The sequence below is a fragment of the Cervus canadensis genome, chromosome 9 (genome assembly GCF_019320065.1).
Source record: "Cervus canadensis isolate Bull #8, Minnesota chromosome 9, ASM1932006v1, whole genome shotgun sequence".
Taxonomy (NCBI): Eukaryota; Metazoa; Chordata; class Mammalia; order Artiodactyla; family Cervidae; genus Cervus; species Cervus canadensis.
In genome coordinates, this window is record NC_057394.1 from 82,472,091 (window position 1) to 82,483,567 (window position 11,477).

Genomic DNA, 11,477 nt, shown 5'->3' on the forward strand with positions numbered 1-11,477 from the left:
ATTTTGAAATACTGACTTATGTTGATATTTTTAAGAATTGAATGTTAAAAGTAAAAGCACATTAAAAATGGATGGCAGAAGAATACTATCTAAAAAAATTCCAGATCTGTTAGCAGTAGGTTCTTAAAGACATTTACCTAACCACTAGTGGTTGGCAGGACCATGAGGGTAAAAACGTTATTTACCTATATTTAGGATTTAAGGAAAAAACTCATCACCATCTCTCTCAACTCAGAAAAACTTGAACCGCTGGTATAAGATTATCAAATAATGGTGGAAGAGCTGTACTCCATCTACACATGTATTCACAGTCAATTTCTAACAAGCAATGCAACCAAAATAGAAATTGGTTACAGGAAGTGCAAACATAGTTTTATTGGTGACTGAAAAAAAAAAAAGCCATTGGTAAAAAGGATACTTTTAGTATGGATCAATTTCAAGGTACTTACAGACACAGGGCACAGTGATCAGGACACACGAGGTTTTCACCTGTGTCTTAATATTGGAGCAAAACTCCTAAATCCACAGTTAATGAAAGAAGGTCCACATGCCCTGAGCATCACTGGGTGCTTCCTGGACATCAAGGTGAGCTGCCTGGGTGACTGACAGCCGGCCTGTGACTCCTGGCAATCACAGTGTCTCATGATGCAGTCAGGGCTAAGTGGAACCTCAACAGCAAACGCCCATGTTACCTTAAGACTGGGTCCATGTGGATCCGCTCTGCTCATGTGTCCTGAATAACAGGACCAGCAACTGCAAGATGGGACTCCAAAGAAGCATGCTGACTGGACGTAACTTTGAGAGGTTGGGCTGAAGTCTTCCCTGGCGAGGCAGTCACTTCACCTCTTCCCGCTGTGCAACATGTGACTTAACTGGCCTCTCTCTGCACGGTCACCACATCTGTGAAAGGAGAAAGACGACGATACATACTTCAGGGGCGCTGGGAGGATAATAGGCCAGAACAAGGGGCATTCTTAGGTCAGTGGGGGCACATTCTATGTGCTACACAACTGTTCGACTTCTGTAATCTCACTGGAATAAGTTATTTGGGTTAAAGATCATATTGTGTCCCTGTAGTTCAGAAGTGTTTGAATAATCCAAAGCCCAAAGTGAAGCTTCATGAAGTTGTGATAAGAAAAGGTAAATGAAAAGATATGAGGAATGTCAAAAAATAATCCAGGGTGCAGTGCAAGGAAGAGACTCCACAATGATTCTCTGGGAGGAAAATTAGCGAATTTCCCTTGGCAGCGCGTGAATCTAAATGTCACTGGAACTGTATTTAGCAGAATTTCTGTGGCTCAAAAGTTGCCCTATATTAGTTTTTACAGCCTGAAATAAGCCCATACATAGCTCAGGGCTTGGAAAAAAACTGGAAAGATCCAAGTTATTTATTATTAGGACATTTTTGTATATTTGAAAGAAGAAACTACAAAGTGTGTTTATTCAAAGGCAAATATTTTATACTAAAAATGACAATTTTTTTAAAAAAAGAATAATGGTGAGTACTGGACAGACTTTGCAGCTTTTGTTTTTATATGTGGCTAATACTATAAAACTGAAAATGACTAAATAGTGTCTTGCTATTTTCTGGGAAGGAAGAAAAGTCTGAAATACTTGTTATTTTCTTTTAAAATGTACACTTTCAATGGGGGTGTTGGCAACCTTCACTTTCATTGCTTCACCTTCTCGGATAGGAAGACGGTGAACCTGGGCTCTGGAGTCCGACGTGGCAGCTACTGGCTACATGTGGCTACTAAAACTGCAACTAGTGGGACTGAGGGACTGAAAGTTTAATTTATTACTTCTCATTTAAGTTTAAAAACTGATGCTCTGTTAAGTTATTGGAAACTTTAATAAGCGCATTTAAAACAACTCGAGTATTTCCACCTCCTTTTCAACTCTACATTTTATGGAATCTAAACATAGATCCAGTATAACCAAGGAAAACTTAGCATTTAAATTAAGATGTTCTATAAGTATGAAATACACACTAGGTTTCAAAAACTCAGTATGAAAAACGAAAAGTAAATTATTTCTTTAAAATCTTTTAAATGTTGATTTTGTACTGAAATTGTGTTTTGGATATATTGAATTAAATAAAATACATTTTAAAATTTAACTACCTATTTCTTTTAACTTTATTTTTAATGTAGATACTAGAAAATTAAAAATTATATCTGTAGCTTGTGTTATATTTTTATTGGAAGATGCAGATTCCTCAGAGGATAAGAAATTATGACTGTAAAGCAAGTTATCATTTAATATTAATCCTTTGAGTGAAAAGTAATTTGATATGCATATTTAAGAAAATAAATTTACACTTATGATTTGTACTGGAAATTTAATGGATTCCTCCACTTTTTTGGAGAATATACATACATGAAATAATTAACATGAGTCTCATAAGAGAATGTGGTAGTAAACTTGCTTTGTTTTATTATTTATTAATAAATAGTTTATTTATGACTCTCTAGGATATCATTTAGTCTTAAAGAGGTTTAATAAGTACTAATTTTCTTAGATCTTTTGAAAAATAATTATTATGCAGTTAATATTGCTGAATGAGAGTTCTATTTTGTGTATAATCTTTTTTAAAATTTGTAGTACTACATAGACATATATATAAAATGTTATGCTCTGTATAATTTAAATTTCATTTAAAATATATTTATCTAATATGTAAAAATGCTTGTGTAACTAAGTCAAATGCCAAAATTCACTTCAAGAAAAGTTGCATTTATTTTTCTAATCTTTATTTTTAGTGTAAATATACCATATTAAATAATGAATGGCCAAGAAGAATTCCAGGCATAAATAGGCATTTTGTGCTCCTATTAGAACTAATGACAGACTGCTTATTAGAAATTCAGCGATTCATCATTAAGTGCATATGTAAGGTTTTACTTGTATTAAATATATGAGGAAAACACTAACATATTCTTCTTCTTGTATTATTTTTGTCTTAGCTTTTATTAGAAATTTTCAGGCATACAACAAAGTAGAGTTTAGTATAGTGAATTCCCATATTTCTATTACGAAGATTCATCAATAGTCGGTATCTCTCTTATTTTATTTCATCTTTGTCTCTAAACAGTTTTTTCCAAAGTATATTCACTCAAACATGTCTTGATAAGTGTTTTTAAATTTTGTCTAACAGAGTTGGGCTTCCTCGGCGGCTCAGTGGTAAAGAATCCACCTGCAATGCAGGAGCTGTAGGGGAGACAGTTTCAACCTCTGGATCAGGAAGATCCTCTGGAGGAGGAAGTGGCAACCCACTCCAGTCTTCTTGCCTGGGGAATCCCATGATCAGAGCAGCCTGGCGGGCTACAGTCTATGGGGTCACAAAGAGTAAGACATGACTGAAGTGACTTAGCAACAGCAGCAGCAGAAGCTAGCAGAGTTGCCATGCCATGATAGCCTAATATGGATTCCATAGGCAAGTATCATTTTAAAGTTGGCTCTTTTTGATCAGGATCCAAACAAGATCTAGTTTTTGTGGCTTTGAGGTTTATCTATAGGATGGGCCGCCTCCCACAAAAACTACACCAACAGGTAACAGATGGGACTGCAGGTTACCTTCGCTCATCAGTGTGGTAGCTGTGCAGGGGCTGGACCTAATTTTCTCAATAATTAGAGTTGCATATCAAAGATATCATCTGTTAGGTTTTGTAGAACATCGATCATAAGTCCCCTGCATACGAACCTTCAAGTTGCAAACTTTCAAAGATGGGACTGTGCATCTGGTTCCAGCAAGGAACGAGAGCCTGTTCCACCCACGTCCGGTGTGAGTGACACTACTGCTTGCCCTCCGTCTCCTTCTGCTGATGACCCTTCAGCTCTGCCGTCTCCCACCTCCTCCAGCCAGTCACTCTTCCTGCCTATGTGCAGCTGCGGGACGTCAGAGGCTGGCCGACGGATGGCCACCTCCCCCTGAGTCATAGCCGCCTGGTGTCCTGGAGTCAGAAGTGCCCGAGTGCCCAGGATCTCACCCAGAGGCCCTGGCTGGACCAGTGTCCTTGTCCGTGGAACCTGGTGGTATGTGTGAAATGCACATAAGTGTAAGTGAGAAATGCGTGTAAGTGTGTGCATGTGTTTGTGCATGCATGGGTGTGTGTGTACCCTGTACACTGCACACATGGGTACCATGCTGCTGAAACAGAACTGATACTGGTATTTGGGGAGACTAGGTAACACCAAAATGTTGGAAATTCTAAAGTGACTTCCTTTTCCCCTCAAAGTAATATAAAATGTAGGGTTCTTTTCCTCCCTGCAAAAGCCAGAGCTGTGAAAAATTCTGCTCAATTTTCAAGATTATTTTTTCCTAGTGGTTTAAGGGAATGATTAGATTTCCAAGGGAACCCATACATTTCTTTCCTGGGAATTAATGGAAAATCTCAGAGAATTTACTTGGCGTTAAATGTACTGCCTTTCAGAATTCCATCCGGAGAATCCTATGGGCTAGGAAAGGCCCCATAATGCGTGATGATCCTGTGATTTCTTCATGAAAAACACTGTTTCTAGGGACAGCCTCCCTTCCTCTTTTCACACCTCACTCAGTATTTGTTTCCTTCCAAATTCAGAAGTTTCAGTTCAGTTCCGTTCAGTCGCTCAGTCATGTCCGACTCTTAGCGACCCCATGAATCGCAGCAAGCCAGGCTTTTACTTAAAAAAAGTTTTCATAATTTCCCTCTCCAATCCAATCTTTTCTGTTTTCTTAGGTTTTAAAGAAATAAAATATTGAAGAACTAGCATATTTCATATATTACATCTCACTATAATCCACAGAAAAGGGATCGCTATGGAAGATGGAATCCCGGATAGCCCTGTCTCTGAGAGATCTCTAATCCTGGTTAATCCTCCTTCTGATGAAAGATGCGTCTGCAGGTGGAGAGGAAATTTGCGGAAGCCCCATCTAGGGATCAAAGGTCCTCAAGAATCAGAGCTGCAGTGAAAGACAATGACAGAATTATTAAACATGACTACATTTCATCATAAAAGATTATTTACTGTAGAATTAAAGGGCTAACATGAAATCAAAATCCATCAACCATTTTAATTTACCCAAGGCAAAAATTAAGCTGAAGAGCATCATAGTGACAGAGAACAATTTGGCCCTTTCTTTAGGAATTTTTTTTTGCCTTTGGATTATAATTATTGATGAAAATTGAATTCTTGCTGCAGAGATTAGGCAAAATAATAAAAATATTGTCAAATATTATGAAAATATGGATTAAGAAGTACCTCATATAAGACAATATTAATGTATGAACAACTATACGAAACTTGAATACTGTGTGATTTTACACACATATACATATTATTTAATTTATAGATTGCCAGCCCAAACATATTTCTAAAATATCCACAGCTAATTATTTATTTGATGCACTATAAAGAGATTAAAATGTATTTGAAAGTTAATAGATTCCTCAAAATGTTGCATTATAGTTAATCATCAAAAAACACTTGAATTAAGATAAATTTTGCCCCAAATGTAATATTTCTGTCTTACATGATAGAAGGCCTCCTGAAAATTCCTTTGAACACTGTCTTTTGAAATCATTTATAAATATAAGTGTACATATACTTTATGTACAATATAATAAAACCCTTGAGATGTACAATTTAATCAGTTTTAACAAGTGTGTATACACATGCAACCACCATCCAGATCAAGATATAGAAATTTCCCATCATTGCCAAAAGATTCCTTATTTCTTTCAACAGTCAATTTCTCCCCCATTCTTGGCCTCAGACAATGACTTTCCATTCCTAAAAATTAAATGTTTTTCTGAGTATTTTATATAAATGGAGTCCCGTACGATGTGTGACACTCTTTTCTGTTAGGCCTGGTTTGCTCAGGGTAATTTTTTTTGACATCCAGGATGTTGAGTATATCAGTATCTTATTCCTTGTAATTACTGAGTAGAATTTACTGCATGAATGTGACACAACTTGTTTCTCTGTTCTCCAAGTGATGGGCATTTGGCTTTTTTCCAGTAGGGGCTATATGGAGCTTCTATGATCATTCCATGGAAGTCTTTTCAAGCACGTATGTCATCATTTCTCTTTGATAAACGCCTGAGTGTGGAGTTGTTGTGTCATATGGTGAGTGTACATGTAACTCTATAGAAACTTCCAGAAAGCAGTTAAAAGTCATTGTGACATTTACATTCACGCCAGAAGTTTGTGAGGAGAGTTCTCATTAGTTGACGTCCTCACATATTACACAAATATCATTATGCAGTGATTCTTAGAGCTATGTAACACATCTTGAAATCAGGTAATGTAAGTCCTTCAATTTTCCTATTTTTTTCGAGAATATTCTGGCTCTCTGATGCTCTTTTGATTTTCTTAGGCCCTTTAGAATTAATTTATCAACTTCTTTTCTAAAACGCTTGCTGATATTTGTATTCAGTCAGTTCAGTTCAGTCGCTCAGTCATATCCGACTCTTTGTGAACCCATCGACTGCAGCATGTCAGGCTTCCCTGTCCATCAGCAACTCCCCGAGCTTACTCAAACTCATGTCTGTTGAGTCGGTGATGCCATCCAACCATCTCATCCTCTGTCATCTCCTTCTCCTCCTGCCTTCAATTTTTCCCATCATCAGGTGCTTTTCCAATGAGTCAGTTCTTCTTCTCATCAGGTGGCCTAAGTATTGGAGTTTCAGCTTCAGCATCAGTCCTTCCAATGAATATTCAGGACTGATTTTCTTTAGGATGGACTGGTTGGATCTCCTTGCAGTCCAAAGGACTCTCAAGAGTCTTCTCCAACACCACAGTTCAAAAGCATCAATCCTTTGGCGTTCAGTTTTCTTTATAGTCCAACTCTCACATCCATACATGGAAAAACCAAAGCTTTGACTAGACAGACCTTTGTTGGCAAAGTAATGTCTCTGCTTTTTAATACGCTGTCTAGATTGGTCATAACTTTTCTTCCAAGGAGCAAGTGTCTTTTAATTTCACGGCTGCAGTCATCATCTGCAGTGATTTTGGAGTCCAAAAAATAAAGTCTGTCACTGTTTCCACTGTTTCCCCACTTATTTGCCATGAAATGATGGGATCAAATGCCATGATCTTAGTTTTCTGAATGTTGAGTTTTAAGTCATCTTTTTCACTCTCCTCTTTCACTTTCATCAAGAGGCTCTTTAGTTCTTCTTGCTTTCTGCGATAAGGTGTGGTGTCATATCTGAGGTTATTGAGACTTGTTAGAAAAGCATTAAATCCATAATTCAGTAGTTCTTAAAGACTGGTCCCTGGCAGGGATCATTAACATTGCCTGAGCACTTGTAGAAAATATAAATTCTCAATCCCTACTTTGTACCTACGGAATGAGAAAATCTGGAGGTGGTCCCTTTCCTTTGCACCGCTGTCATATACTTCATTTCCATGGGTGATATTAATCACAGACAGCATTGTTAGCTCTCCTTTAAATAGTTATTATTTTTTGAAAAGAATAAAAACCCAGAAAAACAAAAGTCTTGCAAGCTTTCTCACATATATAGCATTTCTGGTTCTCTTCATTCTCTTGTGGACACTTGAGGTCAAATTGGAATCATTTTCTTAAGCCAGGGAAATTTTTTAAACATCAGATTTTGTTTATCTGAAAATATCTTTATATTTCCCAAGTAAATAACACTAGGTGTGAAAGAGGAAACATTAGAACTGATGCACAGAAATATAAAGGATCGCTAATAAACTATAGCAGACAATTATATGCCAATAAATGGACAACCTAGAAGAAATGAAAAAAGATTTCTAGAAACAGACAACCCACCAAGATTCAATCATGAAGAAATAGAAAAGTGAATCAGGCTGGCAACTTAAGGATTAATAAATCAGTAATCTAAAACCTTCCAAAAAGAAAGTCCAGGACCACATGGCTTCACTCGTGAATTCTACAAAACATTTAGAGAACTAACGCCAGTCTTTCTCAAACTCTTCCAAAAAATAGAAAACACTTCCAAACTCATTTTATAGAGCCAGCATGACCCTGATACCAAAATCAGAAAAGGATAGTATAAGAAAAAAAAATTATAGTCCAGTATCCTTGATGAACATAGTTTCAAAATTCCTCAACAAAATATTAGCAAAATTTGACAGTACATTAAAAGGATCATTCAGCATGACCAAATGGATTTATTCCTAGGATGCAAGCATGGTCCAACATATGCATTTTAATCAATGTCCTTAACAGAAATATGGGACAGGTCTATAAAGAAAGCTGAGTGCTGAAGAAGTGATACTTTTGAACTGTGGTGTTGGAGAAGACTCTTGAGAGTCCCTTGGACTGCAAGGAGATCCAACCAGTCTATCTTAAAGGAAACCCGTCCTGAATATTCATTGGAAGGACTGATGCTGAAGCTGAAATGCCAATACTTTGGCCACCTGATGCAAAGAATTGACTCACTGGAAAAGACCCTGATGCTGGGAAAGATTGAAGGTGGGAGGGGAAGGGGACAACAGAGGATGAGATGGTTGGATGGCATCACCGACTCAGTGGACATGAGTTTGAGCAAGCTCGGGGAGTTGCTGATGGACAGGGAAGCCTGGTGTGCTACAGTCCGTGGTTTCTCAAAGAGTTGGACACGACTGAGTGACTAAACTGAACTGAACAGGGATGTGTGGGAATAGCAATGCCCTGGCTCTTCTGTTACCATCTCAATGGACAGAGAAACCAGTTCTCTACTGGAGTTAGGACCATGTTTTGTTTCTGGGTCACACATTTACTGGAGGGAAGCTCACTGTTGGTGCAGGTGTTGTCACTGGACAGAGCTGGGCAGCTCTAAGATCAGGTGCATCCTGGTCACCAGCATGTGTAGATCCTTTTCTAGTACGTTTTTTCCCCACCTTCACTGCCTCTCACCCACCATCCCAGTCCAGGTTCTTTCTGCTGTTTGAGAACTTCAGCCAAGCTATGACTTGGCTGCAAGGTGATCTAGTGCACTGTCTCAAACTGAGAGAGGCTGGCGCTTGGTGGGATTCCCTGCTTCACCAGTTACTGTCCACGCAACTGAGTCACGTTGCTTTCCCTGGCCCCTCATTCCTCGTACCTGACCGATTGCAGGGTTCCTCACAGTCAATTTACCATCAGAAGATTCCTCCTTGTCAGTGATGATGATTTGTGTCATGCTCAAGCCTGTAACTGCCCTGATACTACACTCAAAATTATAATTTAGGGCCAAAGAATGTATCTGGCACCCACCCAGGAGATGCTCGCTTTTTAAAGTTCAGACAAAGAAGGCTGGTACCATTGCCCACCTTCTGTGCAGGGCAGAGATGCAAGGATTCTCGCATAAAACCCAAATTCCTCAAGCTTTACAAAATGTGCCTGTGGTCACAATAAATGAACACTGGCTAAGAGAAGGTCTTTCTCCTTAACTTTGTCACCTCTTCCCACCAACATCAAAGTTAAGGAAAGCCAGATTTTAAGAGGGTTTTATGGATGCGAAAGAAAACACAGTGATGCAAGGACTCCAGAGCCAAGAAGAGGATTAGAGCTGGACTTTGTAAAAAATAGAAGAGTTTTTTGAGAACTGGGCAGATGAATTCAGTCTGTCTGGGAGGTCAGGGAAGGGAGGAGCTGGCGGAGAGTACTATAGAGTACTGTCGTGAACCGCAGACTTGCAGGTTATGACGGGTGCTCTAGGGCTTGGGCAGTGAGCTTCCAACCCCCACTCCAGGACCCCGTCAGAGGGGGTCAGAGCCCATCCTCGCAGCTCTCTGCAGACGCCTTCTGTTCAGGGTGGAGTTTCCTGTGTGCCCGCTTGGATTTCTTGCTTTGACATGAAGCACACCCCAAGGACAAGCCAGTTACGTTCCTCCTGCAACGTGGTTTTCTCTGTGCGCACAGCTCTAACCGGGGAAACCGAAGCACACGTCAGAGAGTCTCAGATCGGAAATCAGAACAACAAAACAGACAAAGCAGCACGTGATCAAACACCTAGGAAACTACACAGGGCTACTGAATCATTTTAAACGTGCAAATATTTCCCGAGATGAAGGTGTTGTTTTTGTAAAGGGATCTGTGCTTATGGAAGAAAAAGTGTTAGGACATCTGCCTTGTTGAGGAGGAAGGGGAAAAAAAAATCTCTCTGTCACATATTTTTAAATGAGCTAAGCCTAAATAGAGAGTGACTGCTAGTCCAGTGCCCTTCATTTTATAGGGTTTCCTTTGGCTCTTTAAATGTTTGCAAGCTAAGTTGCTTCAGTTGTGTCCCACTCTTTGTGACCCCATGGACCGTAGCCTGCCAGGTTCCTCTGTCCATGGAATTTTCCAGGCAAGAATCCAGGAGTGGGTTGCCATTTCCTCCTCCAAGGGATCTTCTTGACCCAAGGATCGAACCCACGCCACTTATGTCTCCTGTATTGGCAGGCAGATTCTTTACCACTAGTGTCATCTTAGAAAATGAAATGTTTTCAAACAGTCTAGGACTCATAAGCTAGAGAATGCTAAAAGGCTAATTTTTTTCTTCAAAAAAAAAAAAATCAATACTGGAAAAAATAAATCTATGCCTTCATTATACTTGTAATCCCAGAGTCATGATCAGTTATACACAGAACTGAGGTGGCATCTGAAGAAGCCTTGTGGGACTTAGCGTTTTGGCACAGGTACACAATGAGTAAACTGTGTATCTAATCTGCTTTGCACGCACACACACAATTCACTGGACTGACATAATTTATATTCTGTAAGATGCACCCATTTTGAGGGAACAGTAAAATGAGTTTTGAAACCTCTGCAGCCTTGCTAATTATAATCTAAGACAAGATACAAAAGAATTGCACTGCCCCCAAATTCCTGTGTCAAGTTCTGGCCTTCAGCCCCTCCAGTTTAGGGAGCCACAGATCTGACCGTGGTATGAATTAGTCCTGCAGGTTGGAAAGCATCTCGTAAGAGCTATCACAGAACGTGAGCTCTGCACCTTGCCCTTCACTCAGCATGAAGTTCTTGGGACCCACATAGACTGCTGCACACATCAGCAGTGTATGACTGTTTGGCGCTGGATCATATTCCTCCATGAAGAGAGTGTTATTCATCAATTAATGACTTCCTTGGTGGCTCAGATGGTAAAAGCATCTGCCTACAATGCAGGAGACCTAGGTTCGATCCCTAGGTCAGGAAGATCCCCCTGGAGAAGGAAGTGGCAACCCACTCCAGTACTCTTCCCTGGAAAATTCCATGGACAGAGGAGCCTGGTAGGCTACAGTCCATGGGGTCGCAAAGAGGCGGACATGATTGAGTGACTTCACTTTCATCAATTAGTGTTTATCCTCTCACCTTTCAATGAGCATTTCTACTGTTTCCGACCTATTCTAAAGGAAGCTGCTATATACATTCACATTCATTTCTTTAGTGGATCAATATTATTTTCGCTTGGGTGAGTACAAGGAGTGACATTGCCGTTATAAGAAACTGTCAGAATGGTCAAAAAGTGATTGCACTGTTTCATTTTACATGTGTGTGTGTTCAGTCA

At 39.4% G+C, this 11,477-nt stretch overlaps 1 non-coding gene across 1 annotated transcript; it reads left to right on the top strand.

Moving 5' to 3' along the window:
• Positions 1-11,052: 11,052 nt before the first annotated feature.
• On the top strand, positions 11,053-11,126 carry TRNAC-ACA. The gene has a single exon. It is a non-coding gene; the product is annotated as a tRNA-Cys (tRNA).
• Positions 11,127-11,477: the final 351 nt, after the last annotated feature.